General features: G+C 42.6%; 1 protein-coding gene across 9 annotated transcripts in view; it reads right to left on the bottom strand.

Moving 5' to 3' along the window:
- cux2b (cut-like homeobox 2b) overlaps window positions 1-12,058 on the bottom strand; it is a 285,814-nt gene that overhangs the window by 155,127 nt on the left and 118,629 nt on the right. Inside the window, exon 1 of one of the 9 annotated variants that reach the window (XM_055655801.1) lies at window positions 6,586-6,800. The exons of the other annotated variants lie outside the window; for them this stretch is intronic. The gene's annotated coding sequence lies outside the window, so the exon portion shown is untranslated. Of the gene's footprint in view, window positions 1-6,585; window positions 6,801-12,058 lie in introns of those variants that run through there. 9 annotated transcript variants of the gene reach the window in all.

The raw sequence follows: 12,058 nt of genomic DNA, 5'->3' as shown, positions 1-12,058 counted from the left end.
AGTCTGAAGAAGGTTCCAAGCTGTAAACATCACCTATTCTTTTTCTCCAGATATGCTGCCCTGATCCGCTGAGTTACTCCAGCATTGTGTCTATCTGGCATAAACCAGCATCTGCAGTTCCATCCTCCACATTTTGATTGTCTTTGATCAACTTGCTCCTGTTGCAATGGACAATGGTTTTTGTTGTACCGAGTACAGGAGAAATGATTTCATTGCAAAATCAAGATATTTCAATACAGAAAGATCAATTTCCAGGCAAACTAAATGAATTTAAATATTGTCAGTGGAATTTAAGTAAACAACACTTCCTCCCTTGGTGTTAATTATGCATCACAGTGCCAGCAACGTTACTATATCCCTGTCTTAGAGTCTAAGCAAGTAATTTCAAATGAAGCATTTCTATGCCAACCCAAAACCACATCAACCAAAAAAATGTTTCATGTTTTCATGACTTGATAGCTTTGTTGCAAAACAGTAAAATATGTGATTATTTGTACCATTGACAATTTCCTCTTTATAGTCATGGCCTTTTATAATCGCTGGGTATGTCCCCGAATGTGTAGGAAGGAACTGCAGATGCTGGTTTAAAGTGAAGATACACAAAAAGCTGGAGTAACTCAGCGGGTCAGGCGGCATCTCTGGAGAGAAGGAAGGGGCCACGTTTCGGATCAAGACACTTCTTCATTATGCAACAAGGTGCTTTTGGTTTAAATATATAGTGAATTAATGAACTGGTTGAGAATGGGTAACGCTATGATTGTTTGAGTACTGGAGTCGAGAATCAAGAGTGTTTAATTGCCACATGTACCAGCAATGGCACAATTAAATTCTAGCTTGCTGCAGCTTCACAGGTTCATTAAAGCAATATCAGACAAATACATCTACAATAATCTATAATACAATAAGTTAATAATCAATACTAAAAAACAGACCATAACTGTGCAAAACTAAAGTAGGTAATGCAACCAAAAAGACAGTCTATGGTAGATTGTTACTGAGGTTGGGTTGTTGAGAGAGGTTCAGGGGACTGATGGTTGCTGGAAAGCAGCAGTTCTTGAACATGGAGGTCTCCATTCTCAGGCTGCTGCACCATCTTCTCAATGGTAGCCAGAAGAGAGCGTGGCCAGGGTTGTGTGTGGGTCTTTGATGATATTTGCTATCATTTTGATGCAGGACCTCTTGTACATAGATCCCTACAACGGTGGAGGTCGATGTATGATGGTCCAGGCAATGTCCACTACTTTCTGCAACCTTCTTTGTTCCTGGGCATTTGAGTCACAGAACCAGCCCATGATGCAACCAGTCAGTATGCCCTCTGAAATACTCCTGAAGAAGTTAGTTTTCTCCAATTCACCACACAGTCAAACTGTAACGACAGTAGAAGTGAGGCAGGGAATGCTGTTGACTCACTTCCTATAACCTGGGTTCTATTCTGAAGTTGGGCTCTCTGTGTGGAGTTTGCATGTTCTTCCAGTAACTGTACGAGTGTCACCCAGGTACTCTGGATTCCTCCAATATCCTAAAGACATGCTGGTTAGGTGGTTAGATTGATTGTTTTACATAATTTACGAGGATGTTGCCAGGACCCGAGGGCCAGAGCTCCAGGGAGAGGTTGAACAGACGAGGATTTTATTCCTTGGAACACAGGAGGCAGAAGGGCAATTTCATCGAGGTTATTATAATCATGAGTGGAATAGATGCACAGAATCTTTTACCTACAGTAGGGCCATCAAGAACCAGAGGACATAGAGTTAAGGCGAGATCGGAATGATTTAATAGGAACCCGAGGGGGCAACTTTTTCCCCCACACAGAGTCGAGGCAGGAAAAATAATATTTAAAACACATTTGGCCCATTCTTAGTCATGTGTGACCAAAAATATTAAAAAGTGTGGAAAACATCTCTAATTCTGAAACATTACAGGTTTGTTTTGTATTGTATATATGATTCATATTTTTTTCGAAGTTTATCAAGTTAAATATTTATGTTCTGCTGACAATGTTTGTTTGGGGTCAGAGGTCAAATATGGCTTGTCACGTGCGTGACCTCATACAGAAGCAATTTTCCATAACTCAGTTTTATCTTACAAACTCTTGTGAATTTTAAAAAGCTAGAATGGTCATATCTTTAGCAGGCATGCATTAGTTCTGTAGGTAGGAAAATGGCAATGAATAAGATTAATCTCTTACAAGAATGTTTTAATGTATTACTTTATGTGATGCCATTTGTAATGTGTGTGTGACATTTTGGTTCACTTTCCAAAGAATGGCTCATTTATGCAGGTGGATAAATAGGAATAGAGGGATATGGGCCGAACATGGGTAAATGGGACTAGCTTAGATGGGGCACCTTGGTCAGCATGAATGTTGGGCCGAAAGACCCGTTTCCATGCTCTATGACACTCAAGGGCGTCGGCTTAAATGAAAGGGGAGAGATTTAAGAAGGAACTCAGACACAACCTTTTCACTTGGAGGATAGTTTGTATTTGGAGAAATCAGAGGAAGCTATACAAGCAAATGCTTTCAGAAAACATTTGGAAAGATATTCAGGATGGACAGATGTTCATGAATGGTTTTGGGATTATGGGCCAATTGCATGCAAATGTGTCAGCCCAGAATACAAACGTAGTCAGCATTTTCAAGTTAAGCCAAAAGACCCGTTTCCATGCTATACATTCCAGACTCCCCACGGTAGGTGTGTGGGAGGAGTTAAGAGTCATACAGCATAAAAAGCAGGCCTTTGAACCAACCCATCCATGCCAACCAAGGTGTCCCATCTATGCTAGTCCCATTTGTCCAATATCACTCAAAAATGTTCCTATCCATATACCTGTCCAAGTGTCTTTTAAACACTGTTGTAGTATCTGCTACTTCTACCTCCTCTGGCACCTCGTTCCACACACCCACCACCCTCCGAGTGAAAAAGATGGATCTCAGTTTCTTATTAAATCTTGTTCATCCCACCTTCAACTTGTGTACTCTTGTTTTTGATTCACCTACCATGGGTAAAAGATGATGGATATATACGAGAGGATAGATTACAGAGAAATGGGATTGACAGGATTTCGCCAAGAGCTGGCATAGGCTTGATGGGCTGATTGGCCTTGCTATTGGTGGGAAATCTAGGTTACATGAAAAACTAGCAAAGTATTCATTGCACTGAAGGCTATTGCCAGGGGCAGTGAATGCATGGATTGATTGTATCGCTAAGTGCCGATTTCCCAGAAACAGGCCATTATCCATCTATGAAAAAACTCACAACAGAGGGATTTCTTTCTATTAAGGAACACACAAATTATCAACACATGTGGAGTCTGTCACCTTCATAAAAAGGTTTCAGCTCCAAGGAAACAGCCGAGAGAAAGGAACTTGCAACACTTATGCTTTCTTTCGTGATCTTGCCCTGATATAGTGTGGAAATCTGTGCGGCAACTGGTTTGGACATAGCAGACTCCCAAATGTTTTAATGGATTATTAATCTCCTAAATTCTGTAAGCGAGGCACTTTAAACAAAAAGCCACTTTTATTCAAGAAAATTTAAGGGACTTGGACGGGTAGGATAGGAAAGGTTTAGAGGAACATGGACCAAAGGCATTGACCAGAGTGTCTCTCAGTTCATCTTAAATCTTGCCCTTCTCACCTTAAACATACTTCCCCTTGTTTTTTGATTCCCTTACACTGGGACTTGCTTAGATGGGGCATCTTGGTCAGCATGGACCCATTTCCATGCTGTGTGGCACTATGACTAACTTTATTTAGGGAGATTTGTTTAGGTGGTAGCTTTGGCTTAATGCTGCACTTATCCCAATGTCAGAGGACTAGGGACCTATTCCATCGCTGTACTGTTCCATGGTCTCATTGTGCCAAAACATTCTGTTAAAGAGACCACAGAGGAAATTAAAATGTTCCCTGGGAGTTATTGTCTACCATTGTCTTTCAAGTTGCTGATCAGGTTTATAAAGGAATTGAATCATAGAATGATTATGGCAAAGAGTCCATCCACATCATCAGATGTAGGCCAGCTCCTATCGAGCTATCTGCCCCTAATCTCTTCCAGCTTTCTTCCCCTCCACCCCCTTCCACAACCAGTCTGAAGATGGGTCCAACCTTCTCACCTTTTCCATGTTCTCCAGAGATGCAGCGTGACCTACTGTATTACCCCACCATTTTGTGTCTTCTGTTGTCTGTGTCAAGCTATCTACTCACTCCCATTCCCCCGGCAGCACTTTGTATAATTTTCTCTCAAGTGACAGTCCAATTTTGTTATAAAACCCACAAATTACTCCAAGTCCACCATCTGCAGATGCAGGGAGTTCCTGGTCATCACCACTCTGCCTACAAAAGCTTCATCCCACCTTTGTCGAAACAAGGAACTGCAGACGGCTGTGGAGGACGAGTCAATGGATATTTTTCAAGGCGAAGATGGACAGATTCTTGATTAGTACGGGGGTGTCAGGGATTATGGGGAGAAGGTGGGAGAATGGTGATGAAAGGGAAAGACAGATCAGCCATGATTGACTGGCGGAGTAGACTTGGCAGAATGGCCTAATCTTGCTCCTAGAACATATGAATATACCAGGGTACAATGGAAAGCTGTTTTCCATGCTATCCAATCAATTCAGATACCACACATAAATACAACCAAACCAAGCACAAGTAACAGAGCAAAGTGAATGATACAAAGTGCAGAATATAGTTCTCAGCATTGTAACGCAACAGTTCCAAAGACAAAGTCCAATGCCCGCAACGATGCAGAGGTGAATCAGGCCTTGCTGAATATTCAATTGCAAGTTGCTCCTGGTGTGGGTGGGTGCTGCAGAAATTGGGATGGGGATGGGTTGAAATTTGGGGAGGAGGGAAACAGAATAGGTACGGGGAAAATGGTTGGAGAGAGAGACAGAATAGATACTGAGGAAAAAAAATGGTAGGAGAAAAGGACTGGTGGGGTGGCTCTGAGCCAGGACAATCTTGATGGACTGAATGGCCTCATTCTAGCTCATGAGATGTATGAATGAATGGGAGCTGCACAGACTCTGAGCAGCTTTCTTAATTAAGTTATACAATCTTTACTTGAACCATGCACTGGCAGACTTCCATCAATATTTTTGAGTGGGGTTTAAATTCTGCTCTTTGTTAGATTTGGCCCTTTGACCAACAAGCATTAAACCTCTGGACCTCTGGCAGTCACTTGCTGCAACACAGCTTCTGTGAATAGCAGCTCCCTCCAAAACAGTGACATTGTCAAATTCGTGCTGACAGAATATTAACGTGCACTGTCAGAACCAATGTTGTGAATCCCAACTGATTGAAGTCACAGCTCAGGCCCCACAATGCAAAAAACAGCTCTGCAATTTTACCATTTTGAACCAAACACAAACTGCGAAGGGCCCCCACTGAAGATATTAGTATTAGATTACTCTGTCCAAAGCTCATCAACAACAAATGTGCATCATGAAGACTCATTTTGGCAGAGGATCACAAGGCCCTTGTTTGTTTTCGTAGCTTCTGGTCACAGAATCCATTACCATTAAGGGCCATGGTACAGACAAGGTCAGGCACCCACTGGTTTATTTCCAGTCGTTAATCTTGCTTCTGGGTCTGGTTCTTTCTTCTGGCGTCAAGGAAGTGAAGAGACCACAAATGTCAGCCATAGCTCGAGGTCACTCAATCTTCTTGGATGTGTAAACAGCCGATAATGCCAGGTTTTTCATTACATCCTTCCACTAGATTTAAAAACACATCATCTCTCCATCAACTACTAGCAGCTCAGAACAAACTGCACAACGCAACCTCCAAAATCTATCAACCACAGAACCGAAGAGCCCACTTAACAATGTCCTAACACGACGACAAATCCCAAAGTAGCATGATTTTGAAATCGTAAGGATGATTCGTGAAATGGATGAATCAAAATTCAAACCAATTTATTTGTATACACTTAATAGTCCACTCTTCCACACAATTATCTTGTCTGTCAGTGTCGTGAGATAAGCAGTTCAATGTCACACCATTGATTTCTGTAAATTTAACGAATACCAGTTTATATCGTTCTGTCCATGCCAACAAAGTTTTAAATATTATCTATAGCTTCACACCCAAGCTTTGTAAACCAAAAAAAAGTAAACTACAAGGCAATCATATTAGGAAACCAAAACACTTCTGAGACGAGTCATAACTTCCATAAGCATCCCTTCAGGATATCCCAAATTCCTAACTTCCAATGAGGTGTCGTTGCGGCCTCATCACTGATGTCATGTCACATGAAGTAGGATCCCAACCCGAAATGTTCACCGGTCCATACCCTCCATAGATGCTGCCCGACCCGCTGAGTACCTCCAACGCTGTTTTGTTCAAGATTGTAGCATCGGCAGCTGCTTGTGGCTCCACCAATATAGTGTGTTGGATTTTATTTTTAAATTCAAACACCAAATTGTACCATCCGTTAGGAATAATGAAACGCCCCAAATCTGATACAGAATTTCATTAGTCAATCCACTTGCATACAAAATAAATTCCCTCTTCTCCCATAACTACAAAATCAGTTAATTATTAGACAGGAACTAGTTTTAAGTAGGAATGGTACCCACCTGCTCAATCAAGAGGGGTAGGGACCAGAATGATGTGTAGTGATTAAAAGGGAGCACAGTACATGCTAGAATTTCCCCCTTTTTCTAAGACACATTTTTCTATAGTTGTCGCATACCCCTCCAAATCAATTACGCGTCATTCTTTGGTCCTTCAAGACGAATCAAAATAGTCCCGGAGAATGACAATGTATAGGACACCACCCTGCTGTACATCACAATGTCTGCTTCAAGAAGAAACGGCCTGGCTTAAAGCCAATCAATGTTCAACAGACAAGCTTGTATTGCATTCCCCATGGGAACACAGAAACAGGAGACTGCCATTTAACCCCATTGCAAGATCACAGCAAGATCAGACTTGCCATTTACAGCACGGAAAACAGGCCATCTCGGCCCTACCCCTTAGTGCCTACAAATGTTTTTTTTCCCCTTGCAGATCATCTCATCCAAGATCATGACCTGCCTCCACCCACTTCCACTGGAAGCTGATCCAACCCTCATACCCCATACATCTGCATTTTTACAGACATTTCTTAACAACTCTGGCATTTGAGATTTATAAATCACCTAACCCTAGCTTGAAGATACATTTTTTACATGGAAGTTCCAATTTTTTCTCAGCTTCTTAAGGATGAAACATTGTCAAACTTCATTCCTGAATGGCCTGCATCTTCTGTTCCCAACTGAGAGGCCCATCGGCCAGCAGAAATTAGACTTCCAGCTATATTTTGCCAGTAAACAGAATATAGTTTCTTCTTCCCTCTAATCAGTTCTCTATAATATCTTGAAAGCCAGAATCATCAAACCTTTGAAATTCCAGTAAGTTCAGGCCCTGTCCCACTTGGCCGTCATTTACGTGACAGGCAGGTAGTGACCGACGTGCAACGGTCGTGCGCGCTATCACGTGTCCGCACAGCCGTCTGGAGCGTGTGACGTCATTTGAAGATAGACACAAAATGCAGGAGTAACTCAGCGGGAACGGCAGCATCTCTGGAGAGAAGGAATGGATGATGTTTCACCTCTTGACTTGAAACGTCACCCATTGCTTCTCTCCAGAGAAGCTGCCAGTCCCGTTGAGTTACTCCTGCATTTTGTGTCTATCCCCAATCGTCTTGGCCTCGCTCTGGGAGTAGGAGTGGGGGCGGATCCAGGTCCGCAATGGCCGTGAGCCCCAGGCCGAGCTCAGTGATCGCTTGCTTGCTTCTGCTGGAGGTGAGACATTGTGCTGCGCCAGCATGTCCCACTTGACTGTCATTTACGCGACAGGCCGGTGGCGTGTGCAGAACGAAATCCTGGAGCGCTGCGCGATACTGCACGCAACTCCACACTCCTCCACGCCACTCCATGCGCCCATCCCGTGCTACTCACACGCTACCAGGTCGCGAAATGGCGCGTAAATGATGGCCAAGTGTGACAGGCCCATCTCACGTTACAATTCTGTACTTTCACTTTGCTCTTCAACCCAAGTGCCACTCTGGTTAACAACAAAGAATGAGAGGTTAGCTACTAATGGATCCATGGATGGGGTGGCTTTAGGTTGGGCTGGGCACATGCATTCTCATGCCACACTGTTTCAGTTACATCATGACACATTCCATCCAGGCCCAGGTTATTTTCTGGGGCTAATTGCCTGCCAATGCTGTTTTTGACCGATCTTTGCTCTTTCGTTCTCAAACAGAATAACGGGCAAGTTTGAAAGTATTGCAATGGGCAGCGATGGTTGGGTTAAATGCTGAACGATGTGGTGGGACCGAGTTTCAGTTTTATACTGGAGAAGTATAATCAAGAATTGCTCTCAGAACAAAATAAAACTGACACAATGGCGCTGCTGGTAGAACTACTGCCTCACAGCACCAGAGACCCGGGTTCAACCCTGACCTAAGTGTAGAGTTTGCATGTTCTCCTCATGACTGCATGAGTCTCCTCTGGGTGCTCCAGTTTCCTCCCACATTCCAAAGATGTGCAGGTTTACTGGTTAATTGACCTCTGTAAACTGCCCCCAGTATGCAGAGAGTAGATGAGAGAATGGGATAACAGAACTAGTGTGAACGGGTGATCAATGGTCAGTTTGGCCCCTGTGGATCGAAGGGCCCGTTTCCATGCTGTATCTTTCAATCAATAGAAGTTTGGTCTGATCTGGGCTGTGTACAGCTCCCATGTACTCCCTTCCTCTTGGCTGACAGCACAGCATCTCAATCTTACTGCTTATTTTCTTCATCTATACATGACACCCCCCCTGCACCTATACTGCTTAAATCCAAGACAGCCTTTTTCTGCATATCCATTTCCAAAGTAACTTTTAAGTGGTTCTCCAGTTCCTGTTATAAACAGTTCTACCTGCTATACAAGTAGTAGTCACAATTCATCTCTCGTGTTATAATCACGTTACAGTAGATTACATGGTATAGATCACATGTTCTAGTAGAACTATCTATCACGCCCACTTTCCACAATTCAGTGTTAAATTCTGATAATTATCCAAGAACCTCTGAAGAAGCAACGATGAGAAGATGCTCAGGTTTAACGATCAGGCATTGACTAACAAATTTATCATCACTATATTCCTGCGGAACTACTTACAAAACATGAGCGAACTTACTGAGGGGAGGCTGGTGGGGAAACAAGACAGAAATGAAATTATGACATAAAGAATGACCCAATTCTTCTCCCATCACATGACATCTCCAAGTGTCTTCGGATTCCATTGCCTCCGACATTTCATGAGTCAGGAGTGTTTTATTGTCTTATGTACCGAAACGGAGCAATTTAATTCTTACTTGCAATAGCAGCACAACAAGGTTGTAAACTATAAAGTAATAATAATGTCGTAACCAAACAAGTTCAATAAATTAAAAACCTGATAAAATGCAAAAACACCCATTGCCCGAGATCCCCAGTGCAACCAAGGTACGTAGTTCTTAATTCGGAGTTTAGAATGTTCAGTAGCCTGATGCTTGTTAGGAAGAAACTGTTCTTGATGTTACAGTTTTCAGTACTCTATACCTTCTTTCCAATGGCAGCAGTGAAACGAGAGCATGGCTGGGGTGGTGTGGGTCCTTGATGATGCTGGCACCTCTTATAGATCCTTCAATGCTGGTTTGGTCAGTATCCATGACGGACCGGGCAGTGGTCACCACGTTTTGTAACCTCCTTCGTTCCTATGCAATTGAGTTCATTATAATGGAAACAATTCTACTCTTTTCAGGATTCAAAATGGTTATCACTTTGCCTTTCGTGAATGCCTTCGCAAAGATTAACCCATTCACTTCACTTTATTGCCTTCCCTCAGTGGAAAACGTTGATTCCTCCGTGTGGGGATGTTCATGTTGAATTCTATCGTGTGTTGTGTTCTTTTTATTCGTATGGCTGTATGGTAACTCAAATCTCACTGCACCAAATGGTGCATGTGACAATAATTGCAAGTTGAACTAATTTATCAACCTGTGTGCAAGTTAATGCTTATGTCCATACTGCGTATGTGTAAATGCCAATATTGTCCAACAGCCAAACTAGTTTTGAACTTCTTTAACTTGCAAGCTCTGCTCCTCTTTGTTCTATTCAGGTAAACTATATCTCCATATAAATATCACCCCCCACATCTTCAGTTCCTTTAGAAACTAACTTCCTTCAAACCAGGTGTTAGACTACGTATCTTTACAGAAAGAAAATTCCATTCTTTAAACCACTTTTAAGCAAGTGATTAATCCCTTATAAAACCTTTCCAAAATTCCACGAGCTGATTTATGCAGTTTTAATGATGGGGAAATTATTGACACTCCCCTCATTACCTTTGAGATTGACAGCAACCCCAATACTTCTCAACCAAGTGAAGGTGAATAAAAATAGATAATGCTGGGAAGTCCAGAAACCAAACATGAGGAAAGGGGTAGCCCACACCAGAGAGACTGCTTCCTACTCATGTGTAGCTTTCCTCTAGGTTACTGTTATTGCTTCACCATTACTGTAGAAGCCAGGCCAGGATCTTCGTGGGACCTCGTGGGAGAACTTGCATTTTCCAGAATCCTAAATAAAGCCTTATCTTCAGCCTTGTAAAAAGGTGCAATGATTTGTTTTGTATAGAATTGTGTTTTGGAGACAACAAAGTATCCTTACGTTTTGAAAAATAGCTTCACGCCACTGTGAATTTTTAAGGACTGGTGTTGCACACAAGCCCCAGATCTTTCCCTTCAATTACCGTCTTCAGTTTGATTCCCAGGAAAAGAGCAGCATCGTGCACTTGGGCTGCGCCAACACTAAAGGCGAGTATTATTTGGCAGCAGAAATAGACTGCAAGTTGGGATCAGTTTGCATTAAGGTGGATAGCTTCACATCTTCTGCAAATGTGCGCATCAAGGTCCCAAGACAGAGCTCATCACCAATTCCCAAGACAACATTAGTAGTCGGGTTCTAAGCACATCCACATCCACTGACAAATTTCTGCCCGAGGCACTCAAACTCCAATCAATCCACTGTGGAGAATCTCCACTGCTTCTGCAACCGTCTGTCTTGGGGAGAAGCCTTTTGGAAGGCACGATATCAAAAACTTTAAGTTTCAAATAGACAATGTAGACTAAGTAACTACAGCAAAAATTCAAAGGAAAACAAACTCGTAGTTTCCAAGCAAATGTGTCAACCCCAAGGGGTAATGCTGCTCCTATATGCGTCAGCCAGCCATTTGCTGGATAATCTTGCTTTGAATCTCCCACTGCTAACCAATTAAAAAGAAATTAACACATTCACTACTCTTTCTGGTAACTCAGGAGATCATCAATGAATCTGTAAAAGTAGCCCACATTTCCCCTCTCATTTCCCTTCAACACGGCACTTTGCAAACAGAAACTGACAGAAAAACACAAGCACCTTCTTTCTCTGTAGCAACTCCTATCGAAGCAGTAAAAAAAGTTTCACCAAATGATAAGAAATGAAACCACTTTGGCAAGGCAGTTATCCTGCAATTGTTCTTCACTAATACTCACGACCTTCCTTCAATCTGACAACTACCTCATTGATTTTTTTTCTCTACCCCATTGATAAAAAGGCAACAAATACCCTCAGGCACAGACGCTGCTGATATGCCAGGTGCTTCCTATTTTCAATTTTTGGTTCAGATTTCTACCACTGGCATTTCTTTGCTTGAATTACGATTCAAATCGCTGCCAGGTCTGTTCCTGGCATGCCCACCCTGAAGAAGCTCAGCTCTTCACTCCACTTCCTTTACCTGGTTCACACCCAGTTATTTTAGGGTAAAACATTCTTCCAAAACCACATCACTTAACATGTGTAAGAAGGAGCTGCAGATGCTGGTTTACACCGAAGGTGGACACAAAATGCTGGAGTAACTCAGCAGGACAGGCAGCATCTCTGGAGAGAAAGAATGGCTGACGTTTTGGGTCGAGTCCCTTCCTCAGACAGTCAGGGGAGAGGGAAACTAGTGACAGGAATGGGCAAGATGTGAAAACAACTGATCAAAGCAGAC

Source organism: Leucoraja erinacea, chromosome 25 (assembly GCF_028641065.1).
Source record: "Leucoraja erinacea ecotype New England chromosome 25, Leri_hhj_1, whole genome shotgun sequence".
Classification (NCBI taxonomy): domain Eukaryota; kingdom Metazoa; phylum Chordata; class Chondrichthyes; order Rajiformes; family Rajidae; genus Leucoraja; species Leucoraja erinaceus.
This window is presented reverse-complemented; position numbering and strand designations above follow the sequence as displayed.